Below are 22320 nucleotides of genomic sequence, written 5' to 3'. Positions count from 1 at the left end.
GATCTCTGGGATTAGTAGTGGACCCTGTACATTAGCATACACAGATGGACGCTCTACATCTCAACTGCCGCAGTGATCTTGTCTCAGAACTCTCTCTCCATGAGTCTTCTTTTACTCTCTTGCATGCGGTTATATGACAAGACATGTTTGCTCATAACCAGCAGCTGGATTCTCATGTTATGTCTAGGTGCTAGTGCCTGACCAGAGGGAATACTGAGGGGCATTGTTGTTTAACCTTGTCTAGGGTGTTCAGACTAAGGCTCAGGAAAAGAACAGAATGCGAAAACATATGCCGGTTCCATGTGAAAGTACAGTGTGGCACAAAGCAAGTTTGTTTATATAGTAACATGCGCAAATGAAAATGTGGCCTACAATGTGCACAATTCAGCTTATATAGGGAAAACTACAATGAGCCATGCAGGAAACACAAAAGCAGGGCTGCTGCACCTATAGACATGAGTCGGCCAGTAGTAGCCAACCACATAATGATAATCCTATGGTTTGTATTCATAAGCTTGTCGGTTTCTTCAAAGTCATTAGGATGGCTCGACTGACCCCAGGGGTGCTGACTGGGTAAGGTGTGGGCTTCTCCTCATTATTTTTTGGTTGAGAGCTACCAACATGTTGGTGAACAGGCAGGTGCATCCAGTAATCTTGACTAATCTTGCCAGGAAGAGGGAAGATATCACTGGTCCATATTCTGGAAGTCTTGTCAGATCTTATTAGGTCTTCCAAATGGTTCAATCATTATTCAAGTTCGCAAGTGCCTCACTACTCAGGAACAGGTACAGTTTAACAGGCATTCTACAGCCTAGCAAAGGGCTCAGGTGGCAGAAATAGTGTACATTCAGCGAGCCAGCCCATGAAACTCCAGACCAAACAAGACAAGTCTCTGTATAGACAATAAGACTCTGGCCCTGGGTCACGAGTAAGGAGCTAGCTCCAGTGTCACTAACTTCACACATGAAAAACAAACAGCTGAAATGCTCCATTCCACAAACCCAGACTTGGATCTGGTTTGGACATTTCTTAGTTTCACTAAACAGATTAAACATTTCTGTCTTATAATTTTTACTAGATTTGCACTGAACAATTCCTATAAATTGTTCACTTCCTATGCCTGTACTGTTACCAATATACTTACAGATAGACCAGTTGCAGCTGGTGACCTTTAAAAGTGGTGAGGCGTAATCCTTGAATCAAATTCCAAAGAGCTTTTTCTTGAAGGGTTCTGTCACACTCATTCTCACTAATTCTGAATTACTCAGTCTTACTGAGAGTCAGTCTCACACACAGTAACACTCAGTTACACTCACTGTCATTCTCCCTCACTCACTCACATTCATTTTCACCCATATCAGTCCTTACTGTGACTCATTCACAGTCAGTCAAAATACTTTAATTCGATCACACAGATCAACAAAGTAAAATAATCTAAAAGAGCATGCACAATACAAAAAAAGTTTAAAAATAAAAAACAGACCAGCTGTTATAATAAAAAGAAGATGCAGTGTTCAGACAGAACAATCCATTGTGTGAGCTGAGCACATTTGCAATAAAAAGAGATTTTGAACAATTGGTTCCACTAAGCACATCCCTATGTTATTTTCTCATGGTATGAGTGTGAAGGCCATCCCACAGCTACCATATTTTATTGACACTTAGGGAGACTTATCCAGATTGCCATAAGAACTTTTGCCACACCAAAAACATGGAGCCGTTGTGTACTGGTGCTCAGAATTCGAAAAGCAACCTGGTGATTCCTAGTACCCAGATTCTTGCAAAGTGGAATAATCAATTTTTTCTGAAATCTACTGAACTGAGAGCAAAAGAGCAATATGCGTACCAATGATTCTCTTCCCCCACCACATGCACGGCATTGATCATCACCCTCTCTCTCTGCAGACCAATTAGAAGTAAAAGATTTAACCGGGCGAATACTATATCTGAACTGCAGATATAATGTGGGCGCCAAAGGTAGTTCAGTTTCGTCAATGATTACCTCGTAACTCATACTTGGTTTAAAATCAATAAAAGACAATGTAAGGCCACCTGTACTCTTGGCCGCCATATCCATGACTCCAGCCTCCCAATATAGATTTTTAAGCTTTGCTCTAGGCAGATGACACAATTGCCCAGGGGAAGACCAATAAATATTTAGGCTCAACCTCTGCAGGAGTGTTTTAATAGCATAGAACCAAGGAATTTTGCTATGCCTGGGTGAGCCATAAGATCTCTAACACCTTTTCGATAAGATTCTCATCCAGCGGTCGACCACAGACAATACCAAAATAATAACATTCAATTGTGTGCAGAATCTTCCTGTGAGCAAGATCTAGTTAAAGGGGTACAAGAGGCGTGCTTATTGGGAGGGAGAGCAGAGACCTCATGAACCTATGCTCAGCATTGGCAATGCTATTAGTGTTTGAAGAGCCCCATAATTCAGCACCGTACAACACAGACATAATAACTTTAACATTATAAATCTCCAGAGAAGGAGTCATCCGTCTAGAGAAAGTTTTACTGTGAACCTTCACCAGGTTTATAGACCATTGGATGAGCATCAAGTTGGCCTTCAGTCTGAGGGGCCCAACTAATATTGGATGTCACGCATATACCAGGTAGGTAATTAAAGGTGGACACACCATCAATACGCGTATTTCCCACTAGAGCCTGTCTACTACAGCGGAAGTCCCTCGTCCTGGAGAAAAACATACATTTTTTTTGGTGCCATTTAGCTCAAGGCCCCTCTCAGCACAGAATAGGGAGAAATGGTCCAGGAGCAATTGATGTCTCTGGGGTGTCCTAGAAATCAATAAAGTATCATCGGCGAAGAGAAGGGTCGCGACCCTCCTGCCCCTAAGACCCAGTGCATCACACCCCTCTTTACTAAGATGGTCAATCACCCAGTTGATGAACAGGGAGAAAAGGGTGGGGGCTAAAACACAGCCCTGTCTAATGCCTTGCATTTCCTAAATGGGCCTGTTAACTGCCTGTCCGTTCCCCCTGAACCTGGGCCTTGTTTCCCACATGGATTCTCACCAAAATATTCAAAAGGGAAGGAGGAAATAACCAGGTTTTCCTATACTTTCCAAATGTTCTCCCGTGGGACAAAATCGTACGCTGTGCTCAGGTCTACAAAAGCAATGTAGAGCTTTCCCCCAAGAAAAGACACCTCAGGACAATATAAACACAAGAACCTGAGGACCTGATCCAAAGTACTGGTGCTTGTTCTGAAACGCGCCTGGAAGTCAGATAAAAACCCTCCTCATAAATACATTCTCACTCTGACTCATTCCTTCACTGACTCTCTTTTTCTCTCATTTTAACTCACACAAATAGTCACACAGACTTGCTCACAGTGCTGAAATGGCACAGGCACCTTCATGCCCCTGTGTCAGCAATCAAACAATGTCACTAGCTGCCTCAGTTTGTTGCTGGACCTGTAGAAGGTCAGCATTTTATTTTTATTATGTCAACAATTAATAATGATTCACTCTCGATACAATAAAAATGGACCACAAAACAAGGAGGGTGTAGGGTACCTGTGGAGCCCATAAAGGAGAGCCACCATTGGTTCAGGGACACCTATGCATCATACCAATCCATCTACTCAATCATCCATCTTTTCACTTATCCATCCTCCTTTTCATCCATCCATTCAGTCATCCATCCATCCTTTTGCTCATCCATCCACCTTTCATTCCATCTATCGATCCTTTCACTCCATCCATCCATCATTCACCCTTTCACTCAGCAATCCTTCCTTGCACTCATCCATCCACCCTTTGTCCCATCCATCCATACATCCCTCCATTTACCCTTTCACTCAGCCATCCAGCCATCCTTTCACTCACTCATCCATCTATTCATCATCCATCAATTCACCCTTTCACTCATCCATCCATTCATCCTTTCATCCATCCATCTACCCTGCCTTTCACTCATCCAGCCATTGTTTTACTCATCCATCCTAACATACAACCTTTTGCTCATCCATCCTTTTGCTCATTCATCCATACTTTCACTCGTCCATCCATACATCCTTTCATTCATTCTACCATCCATCTATCCTTTCTCTCGTCATCCATCAACCCATCCTTTTACTCCATCCATCCATCCACCCTCCCTTTCACTCATGCACCCTCCCTACCTTTCACTCTTCCATTCTTACGTCCATCCTTTCACTCATTCATCCATGCATTATCCATCCACCATTTCTTACATCCATTCATCTGTCCATCCACCCACCCTTCCATTGACTCAGTCACACTCCCAAGTTAATTATGAGCCTTTGTCTGCCTACCTGCAGAGAGAAGAGGCCCATCAAGAACCCCACTCCACTGTAGCTGATAAAGCAGGGGAGAGGGTTTGATGACTCCCTTGATGCAGGCAGAATCTTAACTGCACACTTACCTCTTAGATCCAAAGTGCAATTGTTATTTGCAGCTGGTTACATCACTCTCTTGGGCCTCTAATGGTTGAGATAAGGAGCACTCTGTTGTACTCTGCTCCATAAAAGTTTCTTTTCAAAGTGAAGTCAGATGCAGTACTAAACACCTGTTACTGCCAGGAGAGCAGCCCCCTGTACCCCTCCACTAGCCTGTCCCTCTGTGATGACCAACAAATTGTTGCTGTCAACTCCCTCCTTGTCTCATCTGCCTGGACCACCCCCAGCCATTGAAGTGGATGGAATTTTGTAATTCCTCCCAGGGCCACTGTTTAGGCGCCCCCAAAGCAACGGGATCACTCACTTTGTATTTCAGAGCTTCCTTTACTGTGATGTCACTTCTGTAGCTTGTGCCTCGCCCGGCTGGCACTTGCGCGGTAGGACATCTGCAAAGTTCACTGGAATTCACACAAGAGTTTTGGCACAATGTCTCAGAGCAGTGATTTCTTTTCAGCTGCTGTGTGTTTGTTTCCCTATTCTTGCCTCTCCTGGGAGGGTGGCAGGGCACCGCCCCTTTTGTCCACTAACATCAGTCGCCCCTGAGATGGACTACCCATCTGAAACTGCCATTCTGTACATCATTCTAAGGATGTACAGCACTCCGGTTAGAAGGGCTATCCAACACATAGATATAAAACAGATAAAACTTAATTTCAGTCTCATTAGTCCAACTAGAATTATGTGGCAAAGGAGGTCCTAATTATGCAGCAGAATTGATTAAATTATGCAGTAAAAAAGGCTACATTTGTGACACATTTTTGGCAACTTTATCCATTTGAGCGCGAAACACTTTTTTCATTGTTCGAGAAATGCTGAAGATGGTTTATTATTTGTGGATTGCAGTAAATCCATAATTAAGCCGAAAATACCACAGCTGCAGATCTGCATCATTCCAGTGGCCTCGAGTAACGTCACCTTCACTTACAAAGTGATCATGTAGGATATATTCTCATCCAGAGGTGGGTTTCCTTTTAAATCACATTGTAATGCATGGATTTTCTTAAGGGGTAATGGACACGACCCTCCAAGCACATAAGCACATGCAGTTTTTGTAGATACAGTCCTGGGTACACATGTATGATCAAAAGAAATGTAAAACATTTGTAGAAAATGATGTGGTCGACACCGGTTGATTTTCTTATGGGGTGATTTATGAAGATTCTCATGTAAAAGCAACAACGCCAGCCGACACGTGTCGGCTGGCGTTGTTGCTTTTACATGAGAATCTTCATAAATCACCCTTATAAGAAAATCAACCGGTGCCGACCACATAATTTTCTACAAATGTTTTACATTTCTTTTGATCATACATGTGTGCCCAGGACTGTATCAATTTGTATTGAGTTAAGAGCCCTCCTCTATCTCTTGTTTCAGGGGTTTTGGGTCCACCTCTGACCTGGTAGCACCACATACTCCTACTCTCTACACGTCCTCATCGGACAAGGTTACCTGTATGAGCGCCATTTACCTGCTACCCTAAAACCCTTCACAGAAGTTACATGCAGTTTTTGTACCCGTCCTCAAAAACCAAATTATAACCCACCCGCAAACAGGCACCCTCCCCAAAATGAATTGGATTACTCTTTTGGGGAAACAAGAGGTCCATGGGTTAATCCCTTGCCAGTGGCAGCCGAGGTTCTGCTGTAGCATGTTTTTCAGAGCTGGCACCCTGATCCGCTTTGTGAATCAGCACCAGTGGGTAGGTTGAACTTTGGAACCGGGAAGAGAAACAATGAAAAACAGTCGGAGAACTGGTGCTACTCACAATTTAGGACTATGGACAAAGGCAGACCCTCTTGGTTTAAAGTAAACCACAAAGACCCTACAGTTAATGCAAGACTAACCCCAAACTGGCCCACTGGGTTATATATCAGAATATCATGTACGGAAATATTGTCTGACATAAATATTGTGTCCTAAATATTGTTTACAAAAATATCTTCCCATGTACAGTAGATTTCCTATTAGCAATTTCTGATCTGGTCTCCAGTTTATGGAACTTCTTGCCCATTTGACTTACAAATGGCTGAAGATGGGCTCGGTTTAAGGAACCATCTTCAGACCTGGCTATTTGTAGAACTTGGCTGGGTTCTGCGTCTGAACTTTTCCAGCACTGGAAGGCCCGATTCGGGTAGTCAAGTCCTTTATAAATTCATTAGAATAGAATAGAATAGAATGGAGCAAAAAAAAATTCGAGGTGATATTTAGGTCATGATATTTAAGTCAGACAATATCCTGACAATTATATTTTTGTACCAAACTGCTTCCCCATCTGGACCTTCCATAATACAATAGCAAAAACCATGTCAGGGTCAAAGAAGCATTTCCCTTAGAGGATCCTACGCCCTATTGACAGCCGTAAAATGAACATGTTTGACTTTGGTGTTGTGGAGGCTGTATCTTGATAGCATAGGGTGCTGCTGGTATTTTTGCATAAAACTACTCGTTAATTAGTGACATTGAATGTTAATTTGCCCAGCCCACCTCATCCATATAATTGCAGCATTGACTTATCCCATCACTGATCCAGACACATTTTGCTTCTTCCTGGAACAGAGAAGCTAGACATTTTAAGTTAGCCTGTAAATGTTGACATTCGTCTTTTAAGCCCCAGCAGTTTACTCTTTTTTTGAGGAATTGATGGTTTTGGAGATTTTTTGCCTTTAGTAGCTATTCTACAAGTAATCAGTTAGCATGTGAGAAGCACAGTGATGACATACATTGTGCCAGGAATCTTTGGTATGTATCTATAGGGGCATCTGATAGAGCCATATAGACTTCCTTAAAGAATGTATACCACTTCAGTGCTTCTTTCCATGCCTGTAAGCAGTGAACCAGAGGGGGAAGTAAGCAATGCAACCTGAAACTTGCTCAACTCTCAAGTCACCTCCTTAATAAATCCACAAGTGTTAATGTTAAAAACTCAAGATCACCTTGACGTGCTCAGTGCCACGCAAACTCTTAGACCCACTCGGCATAATTGATTCATTCCTTCCACTATTGCCAAGATCTTATTTCGATTTTTCAACCTTACTACTTTGGTCTTGACCATGTCCACAACAGACCTCGGCCCAGGGCCCTAGATTTACAGGGAAGCCCCTTCACATGAGCGAAGGTTATTTTAAGATGTTTATCTAGGTCAGGGTCTAGACGAAGGATTAGAAGGAAATTCATATCTCCACCTAAGACAAAAATAGAAGGATCATGAATGATACAAAATATGGGTGCGTTGAGAGATCGAGAATTGTGGCTTTCCAGCTGCAACAGCACATATATTGCAGAAAATGTACTTATGTTTATCATTTTTTTATCCTGGTCTTAGCTACCATGTTCTGATATATCATAAATGGTTAGTTTGTGACTTGAAGGATTTCACCAATCATTTTCTTTTAATATTGCAGGAAAAACAGTGGCATTGCGCTCCCATCACCATGGTTAAGGGGAAGTCCGGTGTCCAGGATCACTCTTCGCTTTAATAAAGCCCTTTGAAATCAAACACACTTACCTGCCTTTTATTCGTTCTTCAAGCCGGTAGATCTTAGGATTCCTCACAGAGCTCTTTCACTTCACCAGGGAGAGTACATGGAAAAGATGGCATTTAAAAAAATTAAAAAGTAAATAGAACAAAAAATCAGAACAATCAATACAGATTTCAGTTCAAAAACTACAAATTTGGGGGGCGTGGCTAGCAACCAGCCAAGATGGCCGCACACTAACGGAGCTCTGTAGCTGCCGAGCTCTCTTGTGAAATATCCGAGCACTGATCCGCAATTTCACAACCTCTGACCAGCATCGCCTGCCTGCGCTAAGCCTCCGATCCCTGAAAAGCCGACTCTCGTCTCGGTGAGTGCAAAAACAACGAAGATACGTCGAGATCAGAACTGAGGCCTAATCTCGCGCCTGAAGCCGGGGACTGTGGTGAGTGCCAGGCCGACCGGGCGGACACCTTGCGCAGCGTCCGGACGCGTGGCTGCTCACAGACGCGCCACGCTCCGGCAGCGCGACAGCGGCCCACCTACCATCGGCAGGAACCCCGCCTGGTCCCCCGGTCCCCCGTCAAAGTAGACCAGCGTGTTGGTGACCCGGGAAGCGGGGAGGATCGTGAGCGGCCGCGAACTCGAGCCGCGAGCTGCGGCCGACCGCGGGACCCGGGCCCCTCAGATAGCCGCAGCGGTTGCATGGTGTGGCACCGGCAGAGGTGATGATGCCTGGATTCAGCAGCAAACACCAGACCAGATTCCTGGCATATTAAGGAGCATAGATCATGCAACCCCTAACAGAGGACCACCCGGAGCTATCCTGCACATTCAAGACGGCGCTCTCTGACCAGCGCGCTCCGGGCATACAACACTGAATCGACCTACCATTCCCTCACACACCAGCTCTACCACAGCCGCATATCAGAGCCAGAAGAGAGCCAGCCCGGCCAAACATCACGGCGCTGGCCCCACCACTCCACCGAGCCCAGATCCAGCCTCGAACATACACTGTCCCCGCTTTAAGGGACACATCCCAGCGCCTGCAGTATGAGTGGGAGGGGGACACGGGGCCAGCAGACCCTGAAGCTGGACAAATTCGCTTATAATAAGGACCCGCCAGACACCCCAAGAAGTGACACACAGCGTACATCGCCCCAGCCCAACGGGGCATCTAATGACACAGAGAAGATCACCCTCCACGACGTGATGGCGACCCTGAAGATGATGCAATCCTCCATGGGCACCATTTCTACCGACGTGTCACTGATAAGGGCCGACTTGGCGAAAATGTCGGAGCGCCTCGGAGAAGTGGAGAAAACCACCACGGGCCTCGTTGGGGACACATCAGACCTACAACGAAGGGTCTCGCGACTAGAAAATGACAACACCACGCTCAGAGCCAAACTCGATGACCAGGAAGGGCGCTCCCGGCGCAATAACGTCCGATTGATTGGCGTACCGGAATCTGAAGGTGGACCAGCCCTGGACCTATATGTTGAGGACCTTATCCAAAAACAGCTCAAACCCAAAGGGCTATCAAATTATTTCTCGGTGGAAAGGTCCCACCGCGTACCAGGAGGAAAGGCCAAGCTGGGGGCTCCACCCGCCCCATTTTGGCGCGCATTTTCAACTTTAGAGACCGGGACGCCATTTTACAGGCCGCCCGGATGCACCCGCCAATCAGGATTGACAACTCGGACATTAACTTTTATCCAGATTACACGGCGGCCGTGGCTCAACAAAGGAGGAGTTTCACTGACGTAAAGAGAGAACTACAAGCCCGAGAACTAAAGTACTCAATGCTCTTCCCGGCGAAGCTTTGCGTTGAATCAGAAGGTAAAACATGGTTTTTTGAATCGCCACAAGACGCACAGGATTGGCTGGAGGGCTGGAGACCAGCTAAAGGACCAAAGCATCGTGAACCACGTCGGAACAACGGTGAAAGAAGCCCCCAAATGAATGCTGGAAATGAATGAGCAGGCGCCGCTATGCTGCCTATGAGACAGTCATCTTCATAAAGGCCGACTTGAGCACGGAGGGTCTCGGCTGTACACTGCACCCTTATCCTCAGGTATGGCAAAGACACTGCCAGTGGTAGAAAGACTATCTGCTCATTCCTGATGTTGGCGAACAGGGTAAGACTCAGACCTGAGGCGTAGGCGTTGAGCAGGTAAGAAACCCTGATCTACCGGACTTGGCATGTTATTTGCGATGAGAGAGACTCAAGGAAGACTACAGAAGTCTCACCCCCACGAACACTGATCTTAAGTTGGGACACTAAGCACTCTGCTCAGTTGGGGGGGTGGAAAGTTCTTTATCCACCGGGCAGGAAGGCAGGGAGGGGGGCAGGGGAGTTACACACAATGTGTTTGTTATGTTTATGTTCTAGGTTTCTGGCTTGGCTAGCCTTAGCACACATACAAGATAGGCCCGACATGGCTCTTTCTCATGTACTCAGAAATACGGCCTCGGATGAGGCCAGCCTACGAAATGCATTCAGCATTACTTTCATACACTTCATACACCCATTGGCGCGAAGTTCAGAGACGTGGGGCGCTTCACTGGATGGCGGCCTATTACTGGCTCAGTTACAGACGCACGCCGCGTCACTCCGGACACCCTTTTATACTGATCACGATGGGGGGTGATAGCTTGCCGGGCGTAAACCACCAATTAGACAAAGTGACATCCCCACAGCTATCGATTATCTCATGGAATGTGAACGGCCTGGGGCATAAAATAAAACGGGGATTGGTCTTACAATATCTAAAGCGAAAGGCCCCCACGCTTGTCCTCCTACAAGAAACACACCTCGCGGGAAACGCAAGCCAAGCCATGAATCGCTGGGGTTTCAAAATGGCCATCCATGCGGAGTTTTCCTCCGGATCCCGGGGAGTCGGCATATTAGTAAGTAAAAAGGCACCGTTAATAATCAAACACACATGGGCGGATGACCAAGGGCGCTTTGCAGGGATCACATGTCAATGGGAGGGAAGGATTTACAACATTCTGACGGTCTATATTCCCCCTTCATTACACCAAGGGACACTTCAGGATCTAGGGACATTACTACTTAAACTACCGGAGGGACGCCTGATCATCGGGGGGGACTTTAACGCGGTACTTGACACAGACATAGACCGCCTACCTCCCCGGGACCCGACCAGATCGAGCTACCTCTTCAGAGAATTCCAGGACGCAATAGGGCTTGTAGACATGTGGCGGACTAAACATGGTAATGAACGTAGCTACACATTTTACTCCGGAGCACACAACAGTCTCTCCCGAATAGATTACATCCTCACATTAGACATGCCCCCGGAAACGGTAACATCCCTAGAACACCTACCAAGAGGGATATCAGATAACTCTCCACTCCATCTCACCTATACTACACACCCCACGAGGCGACAAAGAATCTACCCGATTTACCCAGGTTATCTGAAGAACCCCAAAATAGCAAAAGCCCTAGACACTACAACCACGCACTACTTTGAAGAAAACCAATCGTCAGTAAACTCGCCGTCCATACTATGGGAGGCGTTTAAAACTGTTCTCAGAGGACAGGCCATCTCCTCTATTACAAGGCACAAAAAGGAACAAAGGGAGGCCATAGAACGGCTAGAATCTGAGGTTCTTCTGGCAGAATCAGCCCATACCGCAGCTCCTACAGACGCCACGACACACACACTTGCCCTAACTTCACACGCATATCGAGCATACGCGGAAGAGATGGCCAAAGAAAGACACACTGAAACCGTGCATAGGATTTATGAACTGGGGGATAAAACGGGGAAGATGCTCGCGTGGCTGGAAAAAAAGGAGAGAGCAGACAGATGGATAGCCCAACTGAAACTGGCCAATGGGACGCACACTACCTCACCACAGAGAATAGTCGAAGAATTAGCCACATACTATGACCAGGTATACACAGCACGAGGCAGCGTAACAGAAGACGCCAGCGAGCAATTTCTCAATGACATACCACTTGCCACTCTGTCCCAAGAGGACGCACAAACACTGGAAGATGACGTGACGGTGGATGAGTTAGGAAAAGCACTGACAGCATTACACACGGGCAAAGCGCTGGGGCCCAACGGTCTGCCAGTAGAACTATATAAAACGATGGCGAAACATCTCCTTCCCCACATGCTTCCCATGTACGATGACTGTTTAGCGAGAGGAAGTCTGACAGAGGAACAACGCTTAGCCACCATTGTAGCCATACACAAACCTGGCAAACCGAAAGACCTACCGTCCTCCTACAGGCCCATCTCACTGATGAACGCAGATGCCAAAGTTCTGGCGAAGCTCTTGGCGTTACGCCTACAACCACACCTCATGACATTGATACACCCGGATCAATCGGGGTTCATGCCCGGGAGGAATACGTCCCTCAACTTACGACGCCTTAATGGCGTACTACACCGTATTCCGATGCTGAATGAAGAGGCGGCCATTCTATCCTTAGACGCAACTATGGCATTTGACCTAGTGGAATGGCCCTTTCTTTTTGCGGTGCTTCGGAAAATGGGATTTGGCCCCAAGTTCTGTAGCTGGGTTAAGCTATTGTACACTAGTCCCCTGGCGCAGGTAGCGGCAAATGGACACATTTCGCGTACATTCACACTAGGTCGCGGTACAAGACAGGGATGCCCATTGTCCCCACTCCTGTTCGCACTCGTGCTGGAACCACTGGCGGTGAAAATTAGAACGGAACCACGGATCCGTGAAATCACATGGGAACCGGGGTGGGAAGACCGTATCTCTCTCTACGCCGATGACGTGCTAATTTATATAATGTCCCCGACCACGTCCCTATCAACCCTGCTAGACATCCTGGAGGAACACAGAGAAATATCAGGATACACAATTAATTGGGTGAAATCACTGTTATACGTACTCCACGGACAAACGCCCACGTTACCCCCTACATGCACACTGCAGATAGCGACTAGGGGATTCCGATACCTCGGGATATACGTTACACCGCAACAATCTGTCCTTATGGCAGAAAATCTACTAAAACCACTACAAAGGCTTAAATCTGACGTGAAACACTGGCGCTCCCTCCCACTGACACTATTAGGAAGAGCAGCACTCTTCAAAATGCTTTCACTCCCCAAATTCCTATACGCATTACAAAATACCCCATTTCCGATCCCGTTAACCTACTTTAAAGTGATAGATGCTGAAATCTCCTCTCTGTTGTGGGATGGTAAGCCGGCACGCATTGCACATTCCAAACTCATCCGTAGTTGGTACGACGGAGGGATAGCACTCCCGAGTGTCAAACTATATTACTGGGCCTCACAACTGACGACCATTAACCAATGGCTACATGCCCCACAGAACGACCCGGCTTACTGCCTCGACAGAGCCATACTCCCCCCTGACAAGCTACTGAAAGCTCTCTATACCAACAAACGTCGACATACACTCACTGGTCCGACGGCACACACGATTAGGATCTGGCATACAGCCCAAAGAGCACTGGGATGGGAGGGAGTCTTTACTCTTGCTACCCCATTATGGGACACGCGACGCCTTGGCACCCTAGCAAACACTAAAGGCTTCAGACAATGGGACCTAATAGGCATTTCTAAGATTGGGGACATGTGGAATCAGGGAGCAATTATCACGTTTGAGGCCTTGAAAGACAAATACGGAATGGCGGACACTGAACTATACCGCTATGCACAAATAAGACATGCCCTCCAGGGCGCCATTCCCCCAGGGACCACACTAGCGGAATCCTCCCCACTAGAAGATAGACTCCTTACCGATCACCTGGACAAAAAAGCAATCTCGCTTACATACCGTAAGCTCATCAATAATCTTCCAGATCCCTTGGTGATACTCCGAAGCAAATGGGAGGTGGTACTGGGAGATATAGACGATGAGGATTGGCTATATGCGCTGGGTTCGGGTAGAGACGCCTCCATACCATCCCGGTTGAAACTTGTACAACTAAAAGTGTTACACAGAGTGTACTATACACGCACACTTCTGCACAAACTAGGACGCATACCGCAGCCAGACTGCCAACGAGGCTGTGGAATGAGGGGTACATACTATCACACGATATGGGAGTGTCCTTCCTTAAAACCAACTGGATGTCCATCATGTCAGAGATATCGGAAGCGAGTGAAGTAGAACTAGTACCAGAACCAAGGTGCTGTCTCCTGAATATATGGTCCCCCACGGACCTTAACCATGGATTGCAAACATGGGCCACACTGGGCATGACCTTAGCAAAGCGAAACATCGCTAGAAAATGGGGATCTGACTCTACACCCTCACGAACGCAATGGGGAAATGATATGGACGCAGCAATGGTGGCAGAGAAGGCCGTTTATATGAATAGGGGGTGCCCGAAAAAATGGTCCCGGATATGGGAGAGATGGAATGTGTACCGCGGTAACATATGCGAACCCCCACAAGACCTGCCAAACCTGGACGCAAGTCCGTAGGGTGAGAGTGGAAGTACACTGGGTATGTGGTAATGTCATAATCAGAAAGAAAGACAGAACCGTGAGGAATGTACGGAATGATTAGTTGATGTAAATATCTGTTGTACGAATTACTCTCGGACCTGTGCTGCACAATGTTATGTAATTGAATACGAAATTCTACAGCGAGAATTCGTGGACCGAAGAATGTGTTAATGAATAAGACCATAAACTATCAATTTAAGCAGCGACTACACTTAAATGTAAACGAGTATGTAAGTGATGACAATATCTGAATGTATTGTGACAATGCTAAAAAAGCCAAATAAAATTGTTTTAAAAAAAAAAAACTACAAATTTAAAAAGTCATGAACCCCTGATAAAAAGCCAGAAGTCCAAGACAAGTTGGCTATGTAATGGGAAAAAATCCACTAAAGCAGAGGGGGTGAATAGAGGGATGCCCACAAAGGGGTATCCTCTGATTTCCAGTGGGTGCCCCATTAGGGCCTAACCCTAAATGGCTCATTAACAGATTATGTCAGTGCACGAGCTGTAGGTATATAACCAGACTCTAGAGTGGTCAACTTCATTTTTCGTGTCTCCAAGTTAAATGACATGTATCATTTTTTTAATGTAAAGACTCTTGGTGAAAAGGGCAATGTAAAGAGCATGAAACCATGTGTGCGGTTGCCAAATATGTGAGCAATGTTGTCATTTGTGATGTCATGTGTGAGGTCATGGCAGGCTTGGGCGTTGAGACTGCGTAGCTGCCATAAGTGGAGAATTATATGCAGGGCCACTGGAATCTTGTGATTGTGCTGCAATTTTCGCATAATTATAGATGTGCTGTATTTGCCACACAATCCATCATCTGCTGCATATTCTGCAGATTTTAACAAAAAAATAGGTTTCTAGCTCAAACGGGTCAAAAGTTAATAAAAATGCAGCGACATGTTGCAGCACAGTGGAGATCTTTTGCAGAGGTTGACTGGTCCCCTTTCTGTTCATTATTGGTATAATTTGGCTGTTAAACTAGTACTAATGAGGTGCACCCAATGCCCAGACAGTGTTAACAAGTGTAAAACGTACAAAGTAATGAAGTAATACTATCAAAAAAAGTGCCGCATTCCAAGCATAACGTGCCTTTTCTCGCCACATAATTTTCTCAACCCTGCTGCATAACTTAGCCCTCACCAGTCTCATAATTCTTGTGACCATGATTATATGTAACCAGCACATGTAGATGGTAACCCTAATAAAAGAAACAGACCTTCGTGTACAAAAACTGTTTATAGCCAGTTTTTCATTTTTTGCACCACTTGGAATAAGGAATGTACAGGACATCATAATTTCTTAAAAAAGGGCGCAAGGTTCCATCCTCGGCTTGCGCGCGTTTTTATGGTGCAGCCCCTGACGCTGGGAGAAGACGTGACTGTGCGTTTGCGCTAAAATTTTCATTATCTAGTTTAATGGTTTGTCGCCTGTCTGAGAGCTGCCTCTGATAGGCCAGGAGGAGCTGTCGGCCCCGCAGGAGGATGTCTGATCAGGAGGGCGGTGGAGCGGAAGAGTCTTAATTAAACTGTCGGTGGGAGTTAAAGACTCGGTTAACACCCACTGGGGACGTCTCCAATTAAGGAGATAAAAAACTACCAAGTCATTCTGTTTACAATAGGGTTTTTGGTGAGAAGAGCATTGGGAAATAGGCCCCCCTACCATCCTCAACAAACCTCGCTCCCAGTTTGTTTGAGTAACAGCTCCATAATCCAAACAAGCATTGAAAATGCAATAGGTCTCGCAATAGAAGAGTTTGACCTTTTTTGTTTTGCAAATGGATGAGTGGCGTTGCGTGGATGAGTGGCGTTGCGTGGATGAGTGGCGTTGCGTGGATGAGTGGCGTTGCGTGGATGAGTGGCGTTGCGTGGATGAGTGGCGTTGCGTGGATGAGTGGCGTGTGTGAGTGGCGTTGCGTGTGTGAGTGGCGTTGCGTGTGTGAGTGGCGTTGCGTGTGTGAGTGGCGTTGCGTGTGTGAGTGGCGTTGCGTGTGTGAGTGGCATTGCGTGTGTGAGTGGCGTTGCGTGTGTGAGTGGCGTTGCGTGTGTGAGTGGCGTTGCGTGTGTGAGTGGCGTTGCGTGGATGAGTGGGGTTGCGTGGATGAGTGGGGTTGCGTGGATGAGTGGGGTTGGAATGCAATAGGTCTCGCATTAGAAAAGTTGTAGTTATTGGTCTAGTAAATGACATATATTATTTATTTTTTGGTTGTTAAAATTGCTAAATTGATGGCTTTGTCATTTACAATGCCAATAGTTATAACTTTCGCGAATGTGACACCTATAGCATTTGGAATGCAACATGTTTTGTATTTACGTGACTTATATGGCAGCTCTGGTCGTTATGTCACATCTCTAGAGAGCAGGAGAGTGCAGCAGGGGAGAGGGTGAGGGTGAGGTGTTGAGGGTGAGTGAGGGTGAGTGAGGGTGAGTGAGGGTGAGTGAGATTGAGGGTGAGGGTGAGTGAGGGTGAGGTGTTGAGGGTGAGTGAGGGTGAGGGTGAGTGAGGGTGAGGGTGAGTGAGGGTGAGGGTGAGTGAGGATGAGGATGAGGGTGAGGGTGAGGGTGAGTGAGGGTGAGGAGTTGAGGGTGAGTGAGGGTGAGGGTGGTGAGGTGTTGAGGGTGAGTGAGGGTGAGGTGTTGAGGGTGGGTGAGGGTGAGTGAGGGTGAAGGTGAGTGAGGGTGAGGTGTTGAGGGTGAGTGAGGGTGAGGGTGAGGGATTATTGAGGGTGAGTGAGGGTGAGGGTGAGTGAGGGTGAGGGTGAGGGCTTGAGGATGAGGAGTTGAGGGTGAGTGAGGGTGAGGGTGAGGGTGAGTGAGGCTGTGGGGTTGAGGGTGAGTGAGGGTGAGGTGTTGAGGGTGAGTGAGGGTGAGGGTGAGTGACGGTGAGGCGTTGAGGGTGAGTGAGGGTGAGGGTGAGTGAGGGTGAGGGTGAGGAGTTGAGGGTGAGGGTGAGTGAGGGTGAGGGTGAGTGAGGGTGAGGGTGAGGTGTTGAGGGTGAGTGAGGGTGAGTGAGAGTGAGGGTGAGTGAGGGGTTGAGGGTGAGGAGTTGAGGGTGAGTGAGGGTGAGGGTGAGGTGTTGAGGGTGAGTGAGGGTAAGGGTGAGTGAGGGTGAAGGTGAGTGAGGGTGAGCGGTTGATGGTGAGTGAGGGTGAGGGTGAGGGTGAGTGAGGGTGAGTGAGGGTGAGGGTGAGTGAGGGTGAGTGTGAGTGAGGGTGAGGGGTTGAGGATGAGGTGTTGAGGGTGAGTGAGGGTGAGGGTGAGTGAGGGTGTGGATGTCTGTTGCTTGTGGATGTCTGTTGCTTGTGGATGTCTGTTGCTTGTGGATGTCTGATGCTTGTGGATGTCTGATGCTTGTGGATGTCTGATGCTGGTGGATGTCTGATGCTTGTGGATGTCTGATGCTAAGCATGTCTGATGCTTGTGGATGTCTGATGCTAAGCATGTCTGATGCTTGTGGATGTCTGATGCTTGTGGATGTCTGATGCTTGTGGATGTCTGTTGCTTGTGGATGTAAAGTAAAGTAAATAGTAAGTAAAGTCCACATTTGTAAAGCGCACAATCACCCGTAAGGGTCTCTAGGCGCTGGGGGCCGTCGGGAAGATTAAGCGAGCTATTGCCCAGAGTCACATGGTGCTGGGCTAACCTGCCGCCGGAGCCGGGGATCGAACCGTGGTCCCCAGATTCCAGCGTCAGTCGCCCTGGCCGCGGCGCCACACCTCTCTGTCTGTTGCTTGTGGATGTCTGTTGCTTGTGGATGTCTGTTGCTTGTGGATGCCTGCCGCTTGTGGATGCCTGCCGCTTGTGGATGCCTGATGCTTGTGGATGTCTGCTGCTTGTGATGCTTGTGGATGTCTGATGCTTGTGGATGTCTGATGCTTGTGGATGTCTGATGCTTGTGGATGTCTGATGCTTGTGGATGTCTGATGCTTGTGGATGTCTGATGCTTGTGATGCTTGTGGATGTCTGATGCTTGTGATGCTTGTGGATGTGTGATGCTTGTGGATGTGTGATGCTTGTGGATGTCTGTTGCTTGTGGATATCTGTTGCTTGTGGATGTCTGATGCTTGTGGATGTCTGATGCTTGTGGATGTCTGATGCTTGTGGATGTCTGATGCTTGTGGATGTCTGATGCTTGTGATGCTTGTGGATGTCTGATGCTTGTGGATGTCTGTTGCTTGTGGATGTCTGTTGCTTGTGGATGTCTGATGCTAAGCATGTCTGATGCTTGTGGATGTCTGATGCTAAGCATGTCTGATGCTTGTGGATGTCTGATGCTTGTGGATGTCTGATGCTTGTGGATGTCTGATGCTTGTGGATGTCTGATGCTTGTGGATGTCTGATACTTGTGGATGTCTGATGCTTGTGGATGTCTGATGCTTGTGGATGTCTGATGCTTGTGATGCTTGTGGATGTCTGATGCTTGTGGATGTCTGATGCTTGTGGATGTCTGATGCTTGTGATGCTTGTGGATGTCTGATGCTTGTGATGCTTGTGGATGTGTGATGCTTGTGGATGTCTGTTGCTTGTGAATGTCTGTTGCTTGTGGATGTCTGATGCGTGTGGATGTCTGATGCTTGTGGATGTCTGATGCTTGTGGATGTCTGATGCTTGTGGATGTCTGATGCTTGTGATGCTTGTGGATGTCTGATGCTTGTGATGCTTGTGGATGTCTGATGCTTGTGGATGTCTGTTGCTTGTGGATGTCTGTTGCTTGTGGATGTCTGTTGCTTGTGGATGTCTGATGCTTGTGGATGTCTGATGCTTGTGGATGTCTGATGCTTGTGGATGTCTGATGCTTGTGGATGTCTGATGCTTGTGATGCTTGTGGATGTCTGATGCTTGTGATGCTTGTGGATGTCTGATGCTTGTGGATGTCTGTTGCTTGTGGATGTCTGTTGCTTGTGGATGTCTGATGCTAAGCATGTCTGATGCTTGTGGATGTCTGATGCTAAGCATGTCTGATGCTTGTGGATGTCTGATGCTTGTGGATGTCTGATGCTTGTGGATGTCTGATGCTTTTGGATGTCTGATGCTTGTGGATGTCTGATGCTTGTGGATGTCTGATGCTTGTGAATGTCTGATGCTTGTGGATGTCTGATGCATGTGGATGTCTCATGCTTGTGGATGTCTGATGCTTGTGGATGTCTGATGCTTGTGGATGTCTGATGCTTGTGGATGTCTGATGCATGTGGATGTCTCATGCTTGTGGATGTCTGATGCTTGTGGATGTCTGATGCTTGTGGATGTCTGATGCTTGTGATGCTTGTGGATGTCTGACGCTTGTGGATGCCTGCCGCTTGTGGATGCCTGATGCTTGTGGATGTCTGCTGCTTGTGATGCTTGTGGATGTCTGATGCTTGTGGATGTCTGATGCTTGTGGATGTCTGATGCTTGTGATGCTTGTGGATGTCTGATGCTTGTGGATGTCTGATGCTTGTGGATGTCTGATGCTTGTGATGCTTGTGGATGTCTGATGCTTGTGATGCTTGTGGATGTGTGATGCTTGTGGATGTGTGTTGCTTGTGGATGTGTGTTGCTTGTGGATGTCTGTTGCTTGTGGATGTCTGTTGCTTGTGGATGTCTGTTGCTTGTGGATGTCTGTTGCTTGTGGATGTCTGCTGCTTGTGATGCTTGTGGATGTCTGACGCTTGTGGATGCCTGCCGCTTGTGGATGCCTGATGCTTGTGGATGTCTGCTGCTTGTGATGCTTGTGGATGTCTGATGCTTGTGGATGTCTGATGCTTGTGGATGTCTGATGCTTGTGATGCTTGTGGATGTCTGATGCTTGTGGATGTCTGATGCTTGTGGATGTCTGATGCTTGTGATGCTTGTGGATGTCCGATGCTTGTGATGCTTGTGGATGTGTGATGCTTGTGGATGTCTGTTGCTTGTGGATGTCTGTTGCTTGTGGATGTCTGTTGCTTGTGGATGTCTGATGCTTGTGGATGTCTGATGCTTGTGGATGTCTGATGCTTGTGGATGTCTGATGCTTGTGGATGTCTGATGCTTGTGATGCTTGTGGATGTCTGATGCTTGTGGATGTCTGTTGCTTGTGGATGTCTGATGCTAAGCATGTCTGATGCTAAGCATGTCTGATGCTAGGCATGTCTGATGCTAAGCATGTCTGATGCTTGTGGATGTCTGATGCTTGTGGATGTCTGATGCTTGTGGATGTCTGATGCTTGTGGATGTCTGATGCTTGTGGATGTCTGATGCTTATGGATGTCTGATGCTTGTGATGCTTGTGGATGTGTGATGCTTGTGGATGTCTGTTGCTTGTGGATGTCTGTTGCTTGTGGATGTCTGATGCTTGTGGATGTCTGATGCTTGTGGATGTCTGATGCTTGTGGATGTCTGATGCTTGTGGATGTCTGATGCTTGTGGATGTCTGATGCTTGTGGATGTCTGATGCTTGTGGATGTCTGATGCTTGTGGATGTCTGATGCTTGTGATGCTTGTGGATGTCTGATGCTTGTGGATGTCTGATGCTTGTGATGCTTGTGGATGTCTGATGCTTGTGGATGTCTGATGCTTGTGGATGTCTGATGCTTGTGATGCTTGTGGATGTCTGATGCTTGTGATGCTTGTGGATGTCTGATGCTTGTGATGCTTGTGGATGTGTGATGCTTGTGGATGTCTGTTGCTTGTGGATGTCTGTTGCTTGTGGATGTCTGTTGCTTGTGGATGTCTGATGCTTGTGGATGTCTGATGCTTGTGGATGTCTGATGCTTGTGGATGTCTGATGCTTGTGGATGTCTGATGCTTGTGGATGTCTGTTGCTTGTGGATGTCTGATGCTTGTGGATGTCTGATGCTTGTGGATGTCTGATGCTTGTGAATGTCTGATGCTTGTGGATGTCTGATGCTTGTGGATGTCTGTTGCTTGTGGATGTCTGTTGCTTGTGGATGTCTGTTGCTTGTGGATGTCTGTTGCTTGTGGATGTCTGATGCTAAGCATGTCTGATGCTTGTGGATGTCTGATGCTAAGCATGTCTGATGCTTGTGGATGTCTGATGCTTGTGGATGTCTGATGCTTGTGGATGTCTGATGCTTGTGGATGTCTGATGCTTGTGGATGTCTGATGCTTGTGGATGTCTGATGCTTGTGGATGTCTCATGCTTGTGGATGTCTGATGCTTGTGATGCTTGTGGATGTCTGACGCTTGTGGATGCCTGCCGCTTGTGGATGCCTGATGCTTGTGGATGTCTGCTGCTTGTGATGCTTGTGGATGTCTGTTGCTTGTGGATGTCTGATGCTTGTGGATGTCTGATGCTTGTGATGCTTGTGGATGTCTGATGCTTGTGGATGTCTGATGCTTGTGGATGTCTGATGCTTGTGATGCTTGTGGATGTCTGATGCTTGTGATGCTTGTGGATGTGTGATGCTTGTGGATGTCTGTTGCTTGTGGATGTCTGTTGCTTGTGGATGTCTGATGCTTGTGGATGTCTAATGCTTGTGGATGTCTGATGCTTGTGGATGTCTGATGCTTGTGGATGTCTGATGCTTGTGGATGTCTGATGCTTGTGGATGTCTGATGCTTGTGGATGTCTGATGCTTGTGGATGTCTGATGCTTGTGATGCTTGTGGATGTCTGATGCTTGTGGATGTCTGATGCTTGTGATGCTTGTGGATGTCTGCTGCTTGTGGATGTCTGATGCTTGTGGATGTCTGATGCTTGTGGATGTCTGATGCTTGTGATGCTTGTGAATGTCTGATGCTTGTGATGCTTGTGGATGTGTGATGCTTGTGATGCTTGTGGATGTGTGATGCTTGTGATGCTTGTGGATGTCTGTTGCTTGTGGATGTCTGATGCTTGTGGATGTCTGATGCTTGTGGATGTCTGATGCTTGTGGATGTCTGATGCTTGTGATGCTTGTGGATGTCTGATGC

Source organism: Lissotriton helveticus, chromosome 9, assembly GCF_964261635.1.
Source record: "Lissotriton helveticus chromosome 9, aLisHel1.1, whole genome shotgun sequence".
In the NCBI taxonomy this organism is placed as follows: Eukaryota; Metazoa; Chordata; class Amphibia; order Caudata; family Salamandridae; genus Lissotriton; species Lissotriton helveticus.
This window is presented reverse-complemented; position numbering follows the sequence as displayed.